General features: G+C 44.3%; 1 protein-coding gene across 3 annotated transcripts in view; it reads right to left on the bottom strand.

Moving 5' to 3' along the window:
- COL4A2 (collagen type IV alpha 2 chain) overlaps nucleotides 1-17031 on the bottom strand; it is a 188893-nt gene that overhangs the window by 96190 nt on the left and 75672 nt on the right. The gene's annotated exons all lie outside the window — the stretch shown is intronic.

Here is a 17031-nt window from a genome sequence, read left to right as displayed (position 1 = left end):
CTCAGCCTTCCAGATCCTTGGCAGTGCCTGGCGTTGTGGCCTGTCTCTGGGACATCGCCTCTCTTTGGGGTTTCTTTGCACACTTCTGACTTATCTTATTGGGCCTCCTTCCCTGATTCCCATTCTGTAAAAGGCTAGTTTTCTTGGGAGTTTTGCCGTTAGCTCCTCTTTTCCTGGGCACTCTTGAGGTGAGATCTCTCGTTGACTCTAAATTGAGGCAGGAAACGCTTAGGTGACTAAGCCACCAATCTAGACTCCGAACCTAAAATGGCAGAGACACTGTTGGCGCCTCTCCTCACACCGCACCCCCAGTAATTCAACCCTCCCTGGAATGTGCCCCAAGATGGACCTGGTTTTACTCACGGTAGAGTAGGTCATGCAACAGCGCCGTGTCCATATGCAAATGGAATTGTGTGCCGTGTACTCTGCTAACGTACAGGCATGTTCCTGGTTACACTGTAACTTCTTTAAGACCAGGCAGCACGCAAATCTTCCAAGTCTATTTCTAGCACCATGCAGTGTCCTGCATCCAATGAGTGCTCGGTGATTACACTTATTTCTGTGTAGATCAAGTAAGCCATAAATGTCTATAGCAGTGATACTCGCTTCTGCAGGCCTCTTACACATTTCTCTGATTTCAGACACATTGCTGGTCACGAATGACAGTTTACTATCTGGTTTACATCTGGGATTTATGGCTAATGCTGTCATAGATTTACTAGCTGCTCTGTTCAGCACTGATTTCTTTGAGCCAAATATTCTTCTTTGTCATGCAAACCAGTAGCACTGTCTTGGAGGCTAGGATCTGACATACCAGGAAAGAATTCAGGAGGCAGAGACTTGACCACTAAAAGGCTGGCATGGTTTTCCCCTCTGATAGTGATTCATCAGACAATGATTTCCAATGGACTTCCATTTCTGTAGCTGCTTTTCAGCTCACCCCCCAAAGCCCATGCCCTCTCTGGAACACACTGACTGGCATGGAAACCAAAGGCCGCTGGCTGGTGGGCAGAGATATCAGTCTCTCTCTCCTCTTTAAAAACCTCAGAAACCAAAAACCATGGGGAAAAAAATGAGGTGATTTCAAATGGTCTGTAAATTATTCAACTGGAACTTGTTAAATTCCATAATTGTGGTTGCCATCCCTGAACAAAAAGGGTGTCCCATGTCCACCTGTAGAGAGCAGAGCAGGTGTATGAGCCTGACTGCAGGACGGGGCCCTGGGGGAGCTCCAGCCTGTCGCTTTGGGAGGTCATTCAGGCCTCTAGCCCCTCCCCTTGTCTCAGTTGAAGGTCTCCCCTGGTAAAGTTCTATGTCCTTCTAGGAAAATGTTTGGCAGTGAAGTTGACTGGTCTGGGAGTCGATTCAAGAAGTGGGAAGGGGTGGAAGGTGGTAGCCCCAACCTAATGCTCCCCGATGGGAATGGCACTGTCTAGTGGGCATCTCCAGGACACAAACATGAAACAGGTGTCCAGGCTGCCTGGTCCCCAACAAATTCCACATTGCCAGTCTCACCCTTCCCCAGCACCTCTGGGGCATCCGCCAGCGTTTATTCCCTGCTGGTCGTCTGAACAAAGACCATTTTCCAACCATGGTTCTTTGATCTCTGGAATAATCTGCTGAGTTTGGATTTTACAGGAATTTTATAATTCTTCCAGCCCACATCTCCCGCTAGCCACCACCCTCTTTCTCCTTTTCTCTTTTCAACTCCTTGCTTTAAAAATGGTCTTGGCTCCATCCTTGCCTCTTGGAGGCATCCGATGCTGCAGACCACCCTCTTCCCCGGGGATCACTGCTGCTGGACCCATGTCTCTCTACTGCTTGTTCTCCAGGTTCTGTTCAGGGGCTTCCTTCTTGGCTCCTTAAGTGGTGCTGCTCCTCAGACCCTGTCCCCTCGCCCCTGCTCTTCCCACTGCACTTTACAACGGCGAGCCCATCCAAGGGCCCTCGCGTGTGACGTAGCTGCTCCCCCTTGGCGTCGCCATCGTCAGGGCGCTGTCACGTGGCCCCGAACACGCCATACCTGACGTCTTCGCTAGGAGGGCCTCCTGCCCTCTCCTCCACTAGGCAGTGCCTGCTGGGGCGGCGGGTGGTGGTGGCCACTATGCCTTACTCAAATTTGCATCTCCAACTTCTATCACAGTCTCCTGCACACACTGGGTGGCAGCATGTTTGCTGAATAAAGGAGTGATTTAAATATACTGATTTTTACAAGTCTTGCATTTTACAGGAAGAGCAGAGCCTTCAAATATGTGTTCAGACCCGGAGAGCTCCACTGGCCCAGAAAGTTTATCTTAAAAAGGCAATTAGCTTAAATAAGGGAAACCGAGATACATCATTATTATAGGTTTTGCTACCTTATACTTTTTTGCTTTGAACAGTAACTGATTCACAGAGATAGATACAGTTTAAGACCTTTCAGACCCAGAGAATCCTTCAAAATAGAAGTGGATATAGCCTGAGCCAACGAACCTGCGTTGACCGAGACGAGCCTATCGGAGTTCAGTTTGCAATGAAACTGAGCTACTCAAAAAGTAACGGAGCTGAAGGTTTTCCCAAAATAAAATGTGAACTTTGAAGAAGCTTTTTAAAAATAAGTTTTGTTTGCTTTAGTTCGCAGGCGAATATGCAAACAAAACCCCATTGTCTCTGCTAAACACATCAAATTAGGTTCCCTTGAGTTTATATGGCAAACACCTTCACAAAATGACATATCCTGTACTTCATGTCACTGTGGTGATTTTCTTATTCATTGTGAAAGACACAGGTCATACCAAAATGAGTTGGTTTGAGTCCCTTGATCAAAGCCAAAGCTAATACTAAAAAGACCCAAAAAACCAATCCTCATCTACAAATTAGCTTTTAGCTTTGACAATGCTTCTACCTATGACGTGTTCTCTGCTGCTTCCTCCCTCCCGGACTAACAGTATGTAATCATACATATTTATGGAATAAACAAATGGATAATGAATTTATCATAACAGGCAAAACTGAACAACTGTTTGGATGGAACCATGAGTTACAAAACTGAGCACCGCTAAGCCAACTCAATGGTTAGGGAAAAAGTTGGGAATGTGTGGGTGAGTTCTCAAGGTCCTAGAAAAATCCAGGAAGTCCAGCAGATGTTTTCTGTTAAGAGGCGTTGGAAGCCCCAAGAGCTACATGTGCTTTTTTTTCAAATGTAAGTTTATTTGTGAGACTATTTTTTTCTTTTTAAATAGTTCTCTGCTAAAATTTACAAAATGGAATGCTGGCCAAAGTGCAGAACTCATGAGGCTTCAGTGAGTAACTCAGAAGACGTGCACGTGAACAGGAAAATCCCTATAGGAAGGAGAAATCTATGTCAATCATTTTGAAGACTTGATTTTCTGAATAACCTTTTCTTTTCTCTGATTGATTGAAGCAGAATTAGGACTTTTTCTTTAACCGAATCGATTATAAATAGTATAACGCAGATTTCAGTAGTTACCATATTTCCTCCCTTTGGAAATGATGTAATAGTCATAATGATAATTATTCTGTTTTTTGGTGTGTGTCTGTTTTTGATATAAAAATTGATAAATGAGGATCACATTCAAGGACTCAGAGATCAAGTTATTGAAGAAAATTTAAAATATTGAGATTTTCTGCTCTCCAATCATAATTTTGAATATATGTTTGAATATCTATGGAATGGTAGTTTTCTTACTGTAGTTGTTTTGTTAATCAACTTTTGAGCTATGAAAGCTGACCTGTGACTCTTCTAGTTTCATTTTCTATGATATTGAGGGGAGAGGGACAAAAGTTTCCATTTGACCAAAGTTTCAAAAGCCACGAAATGAATTAATGTTTAGAAAACATCTAAAACCTTATTTAAATTTCTCATCTGCTCAGGAACTTTCCCACTTTTATTACTTAAACAAATTGGTCTCCAAAGGTTTATAAAAGATTAGATTTATATAACAAACATGCACTCTATGAATGAATTAAAATGGAAGTTATCATCCTGGCTGGCTGGTTAATGAGGTTGCAGAATAGCCAGCATACAAACCTTATTCAAGTTGAGAAATGCAGCTGGCTGCATGTTTTGGAGAATTTGTCTGATTACTACACATGGTTACTGGATATATTATGAGTATGGAACAAATTCAGGAACATTAGATTCCCTTAGCCTTGTGGCGATTACTGGAGTCATCAAGAATTTTAATCAAGCCTCTTACAGAAGGAACTTGTGCAATTATCGAGCTACAGAAGCCGTGACTGAAGCAAGCCTCACTCAGATCCCCCTTCTCTCGGCCTTGAAACAGACTGTTTTCCCCTCTGCAAGGAGCAGGTGGCCTCTCTTACTCCTGCCAGGAAGAACATGGATTGCAAATATAATCAGATTACAATAAATTAGAATAGTTGTGTGGGAATTTACACTTTAAAAAATTTTCATGGCCAATCCCCCCAAATTTAAACCATTTTTGAAAAGTTCCAATATTTTCATATATTTCACAAAAGTGGAGTGCATCACCCAGGGAATGATACAAACCTGGAGGACGAAAGGTTTCACAAGACCTAGGCTGAAACCGACACACTTGTTATTTGTCAATTTGTGGGAAAGAAAAATAGGAAAAATGGGTCAAATATGCAAGACTATAGGTCTAGGGTGAACCAAACTCAAAGAGCCACTTCAAAGCCCATTGTGGGTAAAGCTAGACTTTTTCTTCATTCCCAGACCAAGTCAGGATGGGACACTTGAGCCCCCAGTGCCAGTATTAGTAATACATGACGTCTGGCAGGGTTATCTGGTTGGTGTATAAGCGTGAGCTTTTCAACCAGGTTTCTAGTCTCCTGGGTCTTCGGGTCTCTGGGAGGAACACCGTTTATCTAACTCTGCTGCTTTCTCCCTCCAGGGCTCTGCGAGAGTGGTTTAACCGAAAGCTCGCCATCCATAGAGCGAGCGTTTCTGGGAGGATTTCAGGCGTTGAGGGTCTGGGCAGGGTGTGTGATAAATGTGCACGGCCTCTTTCTCCCACTGCCCTTCCTTCCTTCTACTTTTCTTAAACATCCTTCCCAGTAGCCGCCAGAACACCGGGCTTCCTGTACCTGCTTGACAATGCACACACTCTCTTGATTTTACTGCCAATGAAGAAAGTTCTTACAACTAAAAACTTGGGGCCAGCCCCGTGGCTTAGCGGTTAAGTGCGCGTGCTCCGATACTGGCGGCCCAGGTTCGGATCCCGGGCGCGCACTGACGCACTGCTTCTCCGGCCATGCTGAGGCCGCGTCCCATGTACAGCAACTGGAAGGATGTGCAACTATGACATACAACTATCTACTGGGGCTTTGGGGGAAAAAAAGGAGGAGGATTGGCATGGATGTTAACTCAGGGCTGATTTTCCTCACAAAAACAAAAAAAAACTGGCAGGAATTTCTGGTTGATCTCTTTTGATAAAATGGCCTAAGCGAGCCAAAACAGATACAGTTAGACAATCAAGGAAGAAAATTATTCTTTTATGGTTTTAGCCCCAAAAAGAGATGTTTTTAAAATCAATCTAAATTAATGTGGTTGATGGTCCTGCTGATTTCCAACCCTGACCTGCCTGGGCTGGTGACGGCTGGTACGATATCAAGTTGATGTGCTTTTCATTATTCCATTCCCAAAGCCAATGATGACTCTAAACTTGTATCTCTGAGCTTTGCTGATTATATGCACTGCTGTTATTTCAATAGGCTGGTTGAGTTGTCCTCATAAGAGACATGCATTTCACTATTTTTAGTTGCACTTAAGTCAATACATTTCACACTGTGCCTTTCCCCCCAAAAGCAGCATTGTAAAAATAGCAATGGAAACAACCAAGAAGGAGAAGAGATAAGAAAAGGAAAAGGAAGCAGGAGCAAAAAAAAAAAAAAAAAAAAAAATCTGATTTTTGATTCAGATTTTTGTGTTTTTCTAAAAATAACATCAAAGCCCTTAAAATCCTTCCCGGCATGGCAAGGTTATCTTTCTAGGAGGCTGATGTTGTTTGTGTGTTTTCCCAGGGGGACTGCTTCTTTCTTAGGACGGACACAGCTGCTTTCAGCAAATATCAGCCCATCTTTTCAAATTAGAGGGCTGTTAAAATTTAACTTTAGAAAATCTTTTTACAGGATTCAAAATGACATAAATAAATTAGCCAATATAAAAACACAGTGAGGAAGCCCCATTCTAAGTGTGCTCTTGCAGCCCCCAAGCCCAGAGCTGACTCTCCTACCCACAACAGCCCACTCACTCTCTTTATGCCCACAAAAGACTATTCATCCACTTGGAGTTGGTCTTAACGATTTCAGATCACTTTCTGCCACGGTTCACGAGATCCATCATTCCTCCGGCAACATTACTTTGCAAGTGGCAGTCCCGTTCACAGCCAGTACTCCTGGCCTCCAGTTTTGACTTACTCCAAAAATGTCTGCTTTTCCAAGGTTGTGTAATACGCCACCTACAATGTTCTTAGTGAAAAAAGTTCAACAATTCACTCATATAAAAATATGCATCCATCACTAAGTGAAAATGAGAAATCAGAAATTCATTTTTTAAAGTCTTCTTTAACGTTTTCCCCCCCCAATCAAGCCCATAAATATCAACGACCGGAAACTTCACTCCAGTGACAGGGACACAGAACCAGGGAGACAAAGGGGTGGTTTATGATGCCACTGAAGGGTTCTTTGGTTCCAGGTCTGCACAAGCCACTTCCCTGTTCAAGTTGTGTTTGGCAGAACCTCGGGAAGAAGCAGCCCTAGACTCTTCTGACGCAGTGGTAAGTAAACTGACTGTAAAATTATCTTCAGACAAATATCAATGGGGGCGTATACACAGCGAGCCAGAGGAAGTTTTCCAAAAAATCTCCGACTGTCATGTGATATTAACAGGGCTACGCTTCGGTCTTGGCAGCCCCGCTCCAGCCCTGAGCAACGTTATGACCAAGGATGGTAAGGCTGTGAATAACCCCGCATTAGTCATGTCCCCGGGGCCTGGGCACCCAGAAGGGAGCGCAGGCCCCAGGCTTGTGGAATTCAGTGCTCTGGCTTGACACACAAAATAAAATCACAGAACATCTGCATAGTCATTAGACCTTTTTTCCTAACATCTCTGTGCATACAATTTGACATGTTCAACAGTTTAAACATATGATGGAAGACAAATATTTGCTATTCATAAAGAAACAGCAACTGTTTAAACACCTATGTTGACTTTATTTTATCATTAGGGATTGGAAACCACCTTTAATTTTTTCCTCATGGGATAAAAGGGCAATCTAGTCATTTTTAATAAACTTTGAATGGCTCAATTTTAGACAATCATCATCTCTAGTTACAAGATTTTCAGTCCTTATATTTTGGAGATCATTAGTAATTTAACAAGAAAAAGGGTGAGTGAGTGTGTCTGTCACTTTGCTAACGTGAACCAGAGTTATGAAGGCATGTTCTACAGGAAATAAAGGATTCTTATTCCACGGAAATTCTTGCTGGCCAGACCACTGCTCTTGGAGCTTGTCCAAGTACAGAAGTCCCCACTGAAGCTAAGGGTAATTCTATGTAGAGAGCTACTCTGGGAGGGCACAAGCTTGTGTGGGAGCCACCATGACCCTCTAGTTACAGAACGAGAAGCTTCCACTGTTTCCACCAGCACTGGGTTGGTTGTTAAAAATCTCTTTCAGTCTGCATTATTCAATGGCACAAATCCCCAAAGACAGATTCCCATTTAAAAAAATAATGGAAGGTCAATATTGGCTTATCAGTTGTAACAAATGTACGGCCCTAATGAAAGATGCTAACAATAGGAGAAACGGCGGGGGTGAGTATGTGGGAACTCTCTGTACTTTCTGCACAATTTTTCTGTAAATCTAAAACTGCTCTAAAAAATAGTCTGTTAAAAATAACAGGAGGGAGAGAAGAGTACATTCCATTAATTTTAGTCTCATTTTCATTAGGACCTTTGACTTCCTTTGGGTCCTTACTTATTATCTGTTTTATTTCATATCCCTCAAGCAGAATTAACCATCAGGATCAAAAGCAGCAAGAGTGATAGATTTTGTTGGGGAAAAAGTTTTAATTATAAATTAGGTGTTATATTCAGTTGGCATAATGCCCACGTCTAAAGTGGTAAAGTAAACATTACAGGAGAAGTGCATCATAGTCTCATTTAACTTTCAAAGTAAGGGTAGGGGGATAGAGAGAGAGACAGAGAGATAGAGAGACACACAGAGACAGAGAGAGAGGGAGGCAGAGAGAGACCAAGAGACAGAGAGAGACACAGAGAGAAAGAGAGTGGGAGAGAGAGAGAGAGAGGAAAGGAGGTGGGGGGGAGGGGGGGGGGAGAGAGAGAGATCTCACCTACTGAAACAGTGTGGGCACTTCCCCTGCCATCCTACCCAATGTGAAAACATCCCACGTGCCTTTCACATGGATGAAACTGCCCTCGTTAAGCCTTCTCTCTTTCGTACAACATGGCAGCTGCAATCACTTTGTAGAAAGTGCTCAGCAGAAGATGAGCTGTCCCAGTACCGAAGGGAAAGCTGGCTTGGTTGGACTTACTGAGAGACGATCACTGGGCTCTGGGGGGGCTCTAAGGGGAATGTTGACTGTACCTAACTGTCATCTTACTTGTTGACTTGAGATCCTTTTCCCCTGAGGAGACGTGTCTCCACTGTTCACTGCAAACCTGTGGGGGAGAACTAGCAGCCTGCAGAGAACGGCGACTTCAAGGAGCTCCTGGCTCCTTTGCTGACATGGAGCAGCCTGTCCACGTGCTTCCAGTAATAAGCTGTGGATAATTCGACATGTGCCCACGAATTCCATGAGATCTCTTACCTGTTTGGGAATCAGTTATGAACTGAAAACCAAATCTCTGTCAGTAAGTTGTGCAGCAGAGAGAGGTTAGGGGTTGCTGGCTGCTCTGTGCGATGAGTGTCAGATGGGCCAGAGCTCCTGTGCTGGATATTTTGATGTGTTAGGTGATGGGATGTGTCTTATGCGAGCAAAGGCAAGGAGGAGTAATTCATCATGCAACCCATGAAAGAGAACACCTCTCCACTAGCAGTTTTGGAAAAAGCTAAGTGAGGTGTGGCAAGCAGCAAGGAGGGGACAATGGATTGAATACTGGCCGGAGAACTGACTAAGTGATGCCTCAAAGAGTGTCCTTGTGTTACTGAGTGTGTTAATAAGGGACGTATGTCAGCACGACCGGGCGGGGCATTCAGTCTGTGACAAGTATCTGGAAACACCCACAATCCAGGATACAAGGGCATGATTAGGTAAGACCTCTGACCCAGAAGTAAAACACTTCTCTCTTTTTGTGTGCATGTGATAATCTATCAAGCACTGATTAGTCCGTGCAACTCCCACGGCCAAAGCAATGCTTTTTAAAGCCCTTCTGGTCACATAACCCTTCTGCCTAAAATTACTCAATGGCTTCCCCTTACTCCTCAGAGGAAGACCCAGCCCTGGGGCCTGGTGTGACCTGCCTCATCTCCTCATGCTCAGTCTCTGCTCTCCGGCTATGCCTGCCTGCCTCCCACTGCCCAGAGGCGCATGCTGTGCCCTCTGCTGGAAAGTTCTCTCTCCCATTTGCTTTAGTACGTACTCCTCTACCTTCCATCCTCGGTTCAATCCTCCTGCCCCAGACAAATCTCTCAAACCCCAGCACCACCAACCGCTCCTTCAGAGCCTCAGCACAGGGCAGTCTTAGCAATTCACAGCACAGTGGCCCGATTCCTGGCTACACAGTAGAAGAGGAGCTCCCAGAGGGCAGGCGCCAGGTCTGTTCATCCTGCAAGCACACTGCAAGTTCTCAATAAGCACCCATAAGTGAAGACGGAGGGCTCGGTCCAGCAAGGCTGAGGCTCAGGCCGGCCTCTCCAACACCCGCCCCCGGCGCCTCCACCCTTAAGGCTACAGTGTGTTTCTTCTACCCATAGAACATTCTCTTCCTTTCTCCAACTCCCCCGCCCCCACTTCTTCAGGCTCTCGGCCACCAAACTTTCTTGGTTCCTTCTTGAGCACTTCTTTCTCCCTCTTCCTCTTCACCATCTTGGCCAAGCCTCAGCTCACCATGCCTAGATTACTCTCCTTTGCCTGATTTCACCCCCTACCACCAGCCCCTCAACTTCCACGGAACCCCGAACCAGCCATCACTATACCAGTTTCCTTTTTTTTTTTTGAGGAAGATCAGTCCTGAGCTAACATCCATGCCAATCCTCCTCTTTTTGCTGAAGAAGCTTGGCCCTGAGCTAACATCCGTGCCCATCTTCCTCTTTATATGGGACGCCGCCACAGCATGGCTTGACAAGCGGTGTGTCGGTGCGCACCCAGGATCTGAACTAGCGAACCGCGGGCCGCTGCAGCGTTTGCGCCACCGGGCCGGCCCCTACACCAGCTTCCTTAAAACCTCGTTCCTACCATGTCGGGGAAATGCTCAGGAGCCTGCAGGGCACCCTCTGTGTGGAGCTCACTCACCTCTATTCAAAGTCAGCTCATCTCACTCCTGCCACTGTCCCTCTGCTCATGACACCTCCCTACCTGGGATGTACACTGGTCCTCTAGGGACAAGCCCTAGCTGTCCTGCATGGATTACTCCAGCCCAGATGTTCATTTTTTAAAAAAATTTCTACTGTTCTTCTGGTCTCTGTTTCTCAGTCCCACAGTTAACTTTGCTCTAATTCATTCCTCATGTGTGAATTCCATGTCTCTAACTGACTGTAAGCTGCTTAGGACAGGAATCGTATTTGTTTTCTTTATTTTTATTATAGTAAAATATATACAACATAAAATTTACCTTTTTAACCATTTTAAGTGTACAATTCAGTGGCATTAAATACATTCACAATGTTGTACAACCATCACCATATCTATTTTCAAACTTCTTATCATCCTAAACTGAAACTCTGCTCCCACTAAGCAATAACCCCCTATTCCTCCCTCTTCCAGCCCCTGTAACCTCTAATTTACTTTCTATGTCTAGAGTTTGCCTGTTCTAGATATTTCATATAAGTAGAACCATGTACTATATATCCTTTCGTGTCTGGTTCATTTCACTAAGCATGATGCTTCCAAGGTTCATCCCCTTGTAGCGTGTGTCAGCACTTCATTCCTCTTTAAGGCTGAATAATATTCCATTGTGTGGTTGTGCCATGTTTTGCTTATCTCCTCATTTGCTGATGGACACTTGGACTGTTTCCACCTTTTGGTGACTGTGAGAAATGCTGCTAGGAATATGGTTTTACAAATATCTGTTTCAGTTCCTGCTTTCAATTCTTTTGGGTATACACCTAGGAGTGGAATTGCTGGTCATATGGTAACTCTATGTTCAATTTTTTGAGGAGCAGGAACCATATTTCTTACACTTTTCTATGGTGCCTAATACTGCTGGGAATGGGGTGGTGAGAAGATAATGGGCAAATATTCAATCTTTAATTAACTCAGTGGCAGCAGAAGGTAGTGGTTCCGAGCATGGACTCTGGAGCTGGAATGCCCGGGTTAGAACCAGCTGACACTGGGCAAGTCACCGAACCTCTCTGTGCCTTGGTTTCCTCATCTTAACGGGGGAACATAGCAACCCGCCTCACGGTTATTGTAAAAAATGACTTAATATCTATAAAGATAGAACAGTGCCTGGTACAGAGGAAGCACTATCTGGGTGTTTGCTGTTGTTTTATAATGATTACTAACCATTTGCCAACTTGTCAAAGGGGTCATAAGATCCCTAACCTAGAGGCCGGCAAGAAACCCAAGTCAAAAAGACCAACAAATAAATGTAAACCATAGGAAATTCTGGCATTAATTCTTATTTCCTGCTTTCATTGCCTAATTTAACTTGTCTGGATGAAGATGTGGAGGAAGTCCTTGCTATGGAGGGTGTGGGGGCATGACTGACACTAATGCTGCATGAAGGTTTTCACTAGTTAGGGTCCTATAGTCATGCTTTGGGAAAAGATACTTGACTCTCACTGTATCTGAGTCAGGCAATAAAGGTTTTTTTTTTTTTTTTATAGTGAGATTCTCTTGAAATTGTGTAGAATTACAGCACAAAGTAGAGCTGAAAACTGAGTAATTAAAATCCAATATTAAAAACCTTACTACCCGGAGAATTGAAATGCATTTCAACAGAAATATCATTTCATTTTACATAAGGCTTACATTATACTGTATTATGGTCATAAAATAGTAATCCTAACATAATATCCACATCCAAGTATTGGCATTTTAAAACTCTATGCTTTTGAAATTATTCTTGGATGGGAGAGTAATTTAGCATTAGGAAACTAAGCCAGTGAAAGATTCTGTTTGATATTTTAATTTTACTTTTCCCTTGAATAGTCTTTAAAATGAGCTTGTTGGAGAAATGAAAAAGCTCAATTTTATATTACTAAAGAGAATCTCATGGGATTAACTTGTTTCACCATTTTTCATGAGCTCACACTTTGAGAAGGGATCTGCAGCTGTCTGCAGCATCACCATGGGTAAATCCTCCCAGATGGTACCACCGGGCGGGGGGGGGGGAGGGTCACCAACATCTCAGTTATTCATGATGGTGGAATTCTTTCTCCTGGCTCAAACAAACCCTCAGTGCCTTCACTTCAAGTCCTTCCCATCATTCTCTATGTGGTGGGGCTGGAAATCTTGTGCAAATTCCTGGTTTGTCAGCCCCTCCTGCACTTGTCGATTGACACAGTTATTCCTTAGCTTTACTCTTTGGTGCTAAACTGTCTCAGTCTCTTTACTTCTTTATTCCAGGACTTAATTTATAGTTAAAGAAAGACGGAGTGTGGAGGATACCACAGAAGACCAGATGGTTCCCAGGCAGGAAATACCCAATAATTACTCCTGACCGTAACTGGATAAGGGGGGAAGGGGAGGAGGAAACTCCAGCGGGGGATTCTCAGGGTCCCGTGAGGAAACAGGAAGGAGATGGCGTTGTGCTAATATGGTCTGTCTTCTGCGTGGGGCAGGGGCCATCAGCTGCCCAGTCCTTGTCTAGGTGGAAATTCACAAGCGTTTTTTGCATACTAAGCACACGCACATGCGGAAGGTTCTGTAGAGCCCTCGGACTCACGACCTTGCCCATGACCTCTCCTCTTCCGTTGGCTCCTGTTAATCCCAAGTCCTTGTTCCTTCAGACTCAGAAAGTTTGGTCCTAGTTCAGTCCTCTCTGAAGCCCACCTTTCCCCCTACACCTGGGAGATAAATAACCAGCCCAGACACACTTATCTTTCATCTACAGTGTCCTTCTCTGAGTTTACTCAAACTCCTTGGGAATGTGGATGGGAGAATAAATAAAATAAAGTAATTATTTGAACTCTTCAAATTGGTTCCTTTTAATGCTCTTTCTTTGATGAATTGACTGAGCTGTTTTCTCGATGATTCTTTTTTCACTCTTAAATTCTCACAATGTTCAACCCTGACTTTCAGTATTGATTTCAAGCTCTTCTTTTTTCTAGAATCTCGAGTCTGAAATTCTTTACCTCTTGCCATTTATTGTTGAAAACTAATATGTTTGTCTCGACTCCCTCCAAATTCACTCTGGGAGGGAATGGTATGTGTGGTGGCAAGATGAGAGAAGGTTCCAGAAGAAATTCATACATGGATGCTTGCAACACAAGGAGGCCTAAGGAGGACTAAGAAATTCCAGGTAAATGTTGAGGAACAGCAAAATGAGACTGCCATAGCAAGCTGAAGAGAACCGCCAAACCATGCCTGCAAATGTGGAGTCTGCCGAGAGCGAAATGGTCCACGCTCAGGACGGATTAGGACACCCTTTATCGAGTCCCTGCAGGAGCACTAACCACAGCCATTACTCACTATATATCGGAGATGACTTGATCTCTCTCCAACACCTATGACAATATTACTATTCCATCTGCAGAATTAAAGCCTGATGCTCTCAGAGGTAAGGGATTTCCTCAAGGCCACCAAGCTAGTAAGTGGTAGTCAACTCCTTCTTCATAAGCATTCTGAGCGACTCGGGTAACGGATACGTCATTAGTTCTCTGGACATTCTTTTAAGTCAACAGATCATTCGCATTATTAAACATTTTGCACTGGAAACAGCAAGGCAGCAACAGTACCAGCTGCAGGGCACCTCAAGAATAATCAGGTCTGATGACTCCTAGCCGGTAAGGTTTTCTGATTGTCCCAGTTTTGCTAATTTGGAAACAGATACTTCTAGTTCTTTTGCTACCCAAAGTCACACCCCTGCTCAGTGGTAGAAGGGCTCTCAGATGCCCTGTAGACACTACAACTATTTCTTTAACATATGGATTTGATACATGTAATGGGTTACACAGCTCAATGCAGCCAAGTCAGCATTCTGGAAGCACAGTTTCCAATGACACTCTTTAAAATGCAACAAAACAAAAATAACAAAAAAACCCCCAAAGTACTACTAAAAATGAATACATTTTTATGTGAATAAGGACATATTATAAAAAGAAGTCTTAACCTCACGGTTTCTTACTCAAATTGGTGAATTCATAACTCACTTGTGACGCAAATAATTGAATAAATAGTTTGAAAAGATACTGTCAGATACAAATGAAGTAGTTTCCACTTGATACATATCTGTTTAGAAAATAGATTTCAATATAAAACAATGAGAGTTTAACTCAAATTTGGCAATAATTCCAAATGTTCTCGATAACATGGGAATGAGGACTCATCAACCACAGTCCTTCGACGAGGCGGATTACTCACTCAGGTTTAACAAGCTGCTCTGTCATTTCTCAGGCTGCACACCACATAGCCTTGCCATATAGGATTCCTCTGGTGAAAGCATCCTGAGAATGTGTCGTTGGGAATTAACATCAGTGAAGTCAAAGGGCATGAGAATGGACTTTCCAATCCCTAAAGAATGGTTTTCAACTGCCCTATGGAACAGCCGCTGCCGAGTTTAAACATGAACTTAAAACCAGAAATCCTAATAAAAAGTTCTGAAACCTGATTTAATGGGGTGTCAATCTGTGGATGTGAGTCTGGACCAGGTTCTGTCTCTCACCTATGGCATGAAGCTGAGGGCAATACGCCGCCTCTGTGGGTCTCACCCATAGAATCCGAGGGTGGGGCTAGAAGGTGTTGGGGGTCCCTCCTGGCTTTAACATCAAAGATTTTGAGGTTCCTGTGCCAGGTCATCATATGGGAATATGTGGAGACGGGGATGCTGCCCACCTTCCATGGAAGTCTTCCTGGGATTCCCATCAGTTCAAGGAGACTGCACAAACCTCGCCTGGGGCGGCTGTGTCTTACGAATACTGGCAGCCTGGCACCAGCACATACCTGGCACCTAGTACACGCTCGATACATACTTTTGAATAAATGAGTGAGACTGTAACATTGACAATTCCCAATGCCAAGTAAAATAGGCATTTAATAAAATTGAGTTGGTTTGACCCAGTACGTGGTATAGTTGGCTAACATGTATTTATTAAAAATTGATTCTTTTTTGAGAGGGGATTAAGAGTCAAAAAGAAAGTGAGGTATTTAAAAACTTTTTCTCTTTAGAAATGCTTAAGGCAAAAAGCACCTACCACAATAAACAAGGATGGTTGTGTAAACCAAACGTGGCTAACCCTTATCTCCGTAAGCTGGAATGAAAGGTACTGGACCACGAGGGAGAACCCCAGAGCAGGAGTCTGTTTCCTGCGTCAGGCTTTATTCCTGGAACCCAAATCTCTGAGACTCTCCCATCATGCTCTGTGAGATGTCAGTACTCGAGAGAATGGGCAGAGAAGAGGAGCCTGCAGCCCATACTATTTCTATCGTCTTCCCTGGAACAGGGAGTCCAGAGGGCAACAGTGAGCACAAATGGGACTGAGAGGGGCCCCCTGAGTGGGGCCCTTCTGCAGGGAGGCCATGTTCCCATCAATGGCCCACTGCATGGCTCTGACGTTCATTGCTCATTGCTGTGCAATTTCAATTAAGTCATGAAGGGTGGATTCACTCCAAACTGTGTATGTGCAAATCTGTGTGTGTGTGTGTGCGCAAGTGATATGGCACAATGCATGCTAAAGATTGGTAGTGTTGTAAAGATATTAAATGGCCCCAAATGATGCACCACTTTATAGAAAATAGAAGTGATATGATTTTCTAACTTGAATGTTAAGAGGTGATGGCAGTTGACTTCTGTATTTCCTTCTACAACCAGGTTTTGACTCTGCCTCTCACACTGGCCAGTGGCCTCTCCTCTCACTCATGGACCGGGCCAGGCCTCCCTCAAGAAGCTGATCTGCAGGGACATTGTGACTGAGCTGGGAGAAATGACCTGCCTGTGTAAGCTCAATTGGAGATGTCAGATACAGGAGGGTGGACCTGGGATTCTGTTGCTCGAAGACAGGGTGAGATGAGAAATCTGGACACGAGGAGGCACAGAGCGAGCTCCCTGGTTATAGGGCCACAGCCTCACCCACCAGGCGGGGGAGGGGAACACCTGTGAAGGTGAGGCCAAGAGAGCAGGCTGGACAGAGGGACCAAGGAGGAGAGGAGCTTCAGAGCAGCTGGCCTGACAGACCCACAAGGAATCCACAGACGCGGGCCCAGAAGCCATGGAGACCAGACTTTGAAGTCAGAGCAACACAGTTTATCACGCACAAATCCTGATGTCAGAGGAGAGTCTGTGCCTCGAACTCGGAAAACTACAATAAATGAGCGAATCAAATCCTCATTTATGTGAGGGGCAAAACTCTTTTTTGCTGACTCACCACATGGAGACTTTATGCCATGTTTAAAGTCAAAAAGCATTGCTATCTGATGGATAAAAAGTGCTTCTGCTATAAACACATTCCTTCCGACAGCATTCATCTTGCTCTGTGGTCTAAAAATGTGGTAGCAGCGTGGAGCATGACAGAGCGCAGGGCTCATTCTCTTTCTCATTCAACGAGTAAAAATAAACCCCGATTTTTGGGCAAAGGAAAGGCCCCAGTGCCAGGAGTCCCAGAAACCTTCCCTTTTCAAGTAGTGTCTGGAGCACCGAGACACGCCTGGCACTCTCAGACGCCAGGAAAAGTTCCACAGCGTCATTCCTGCCTCCTCCAGCAGGAG

Source organism: Diceros bicornis, chromosome 9, assembly GCF_020826845.1.
Source record: "Diceros bicornis minor isolate mBicDic1 chromosome 9, mDicBic1.mat.cur, whole genome shotgun sequence".
Lineage (NCBI taxonomy): Eukaryota > Metazoa > Chordata > Mammalia > Perissodactyla > Rhinocerotidae > Diceros > Diceros bicornis.
Note: the sequence above shows the minus strand (reverse complement) of the source record. Positions and strands in the feature narration are given on the sequence as shown.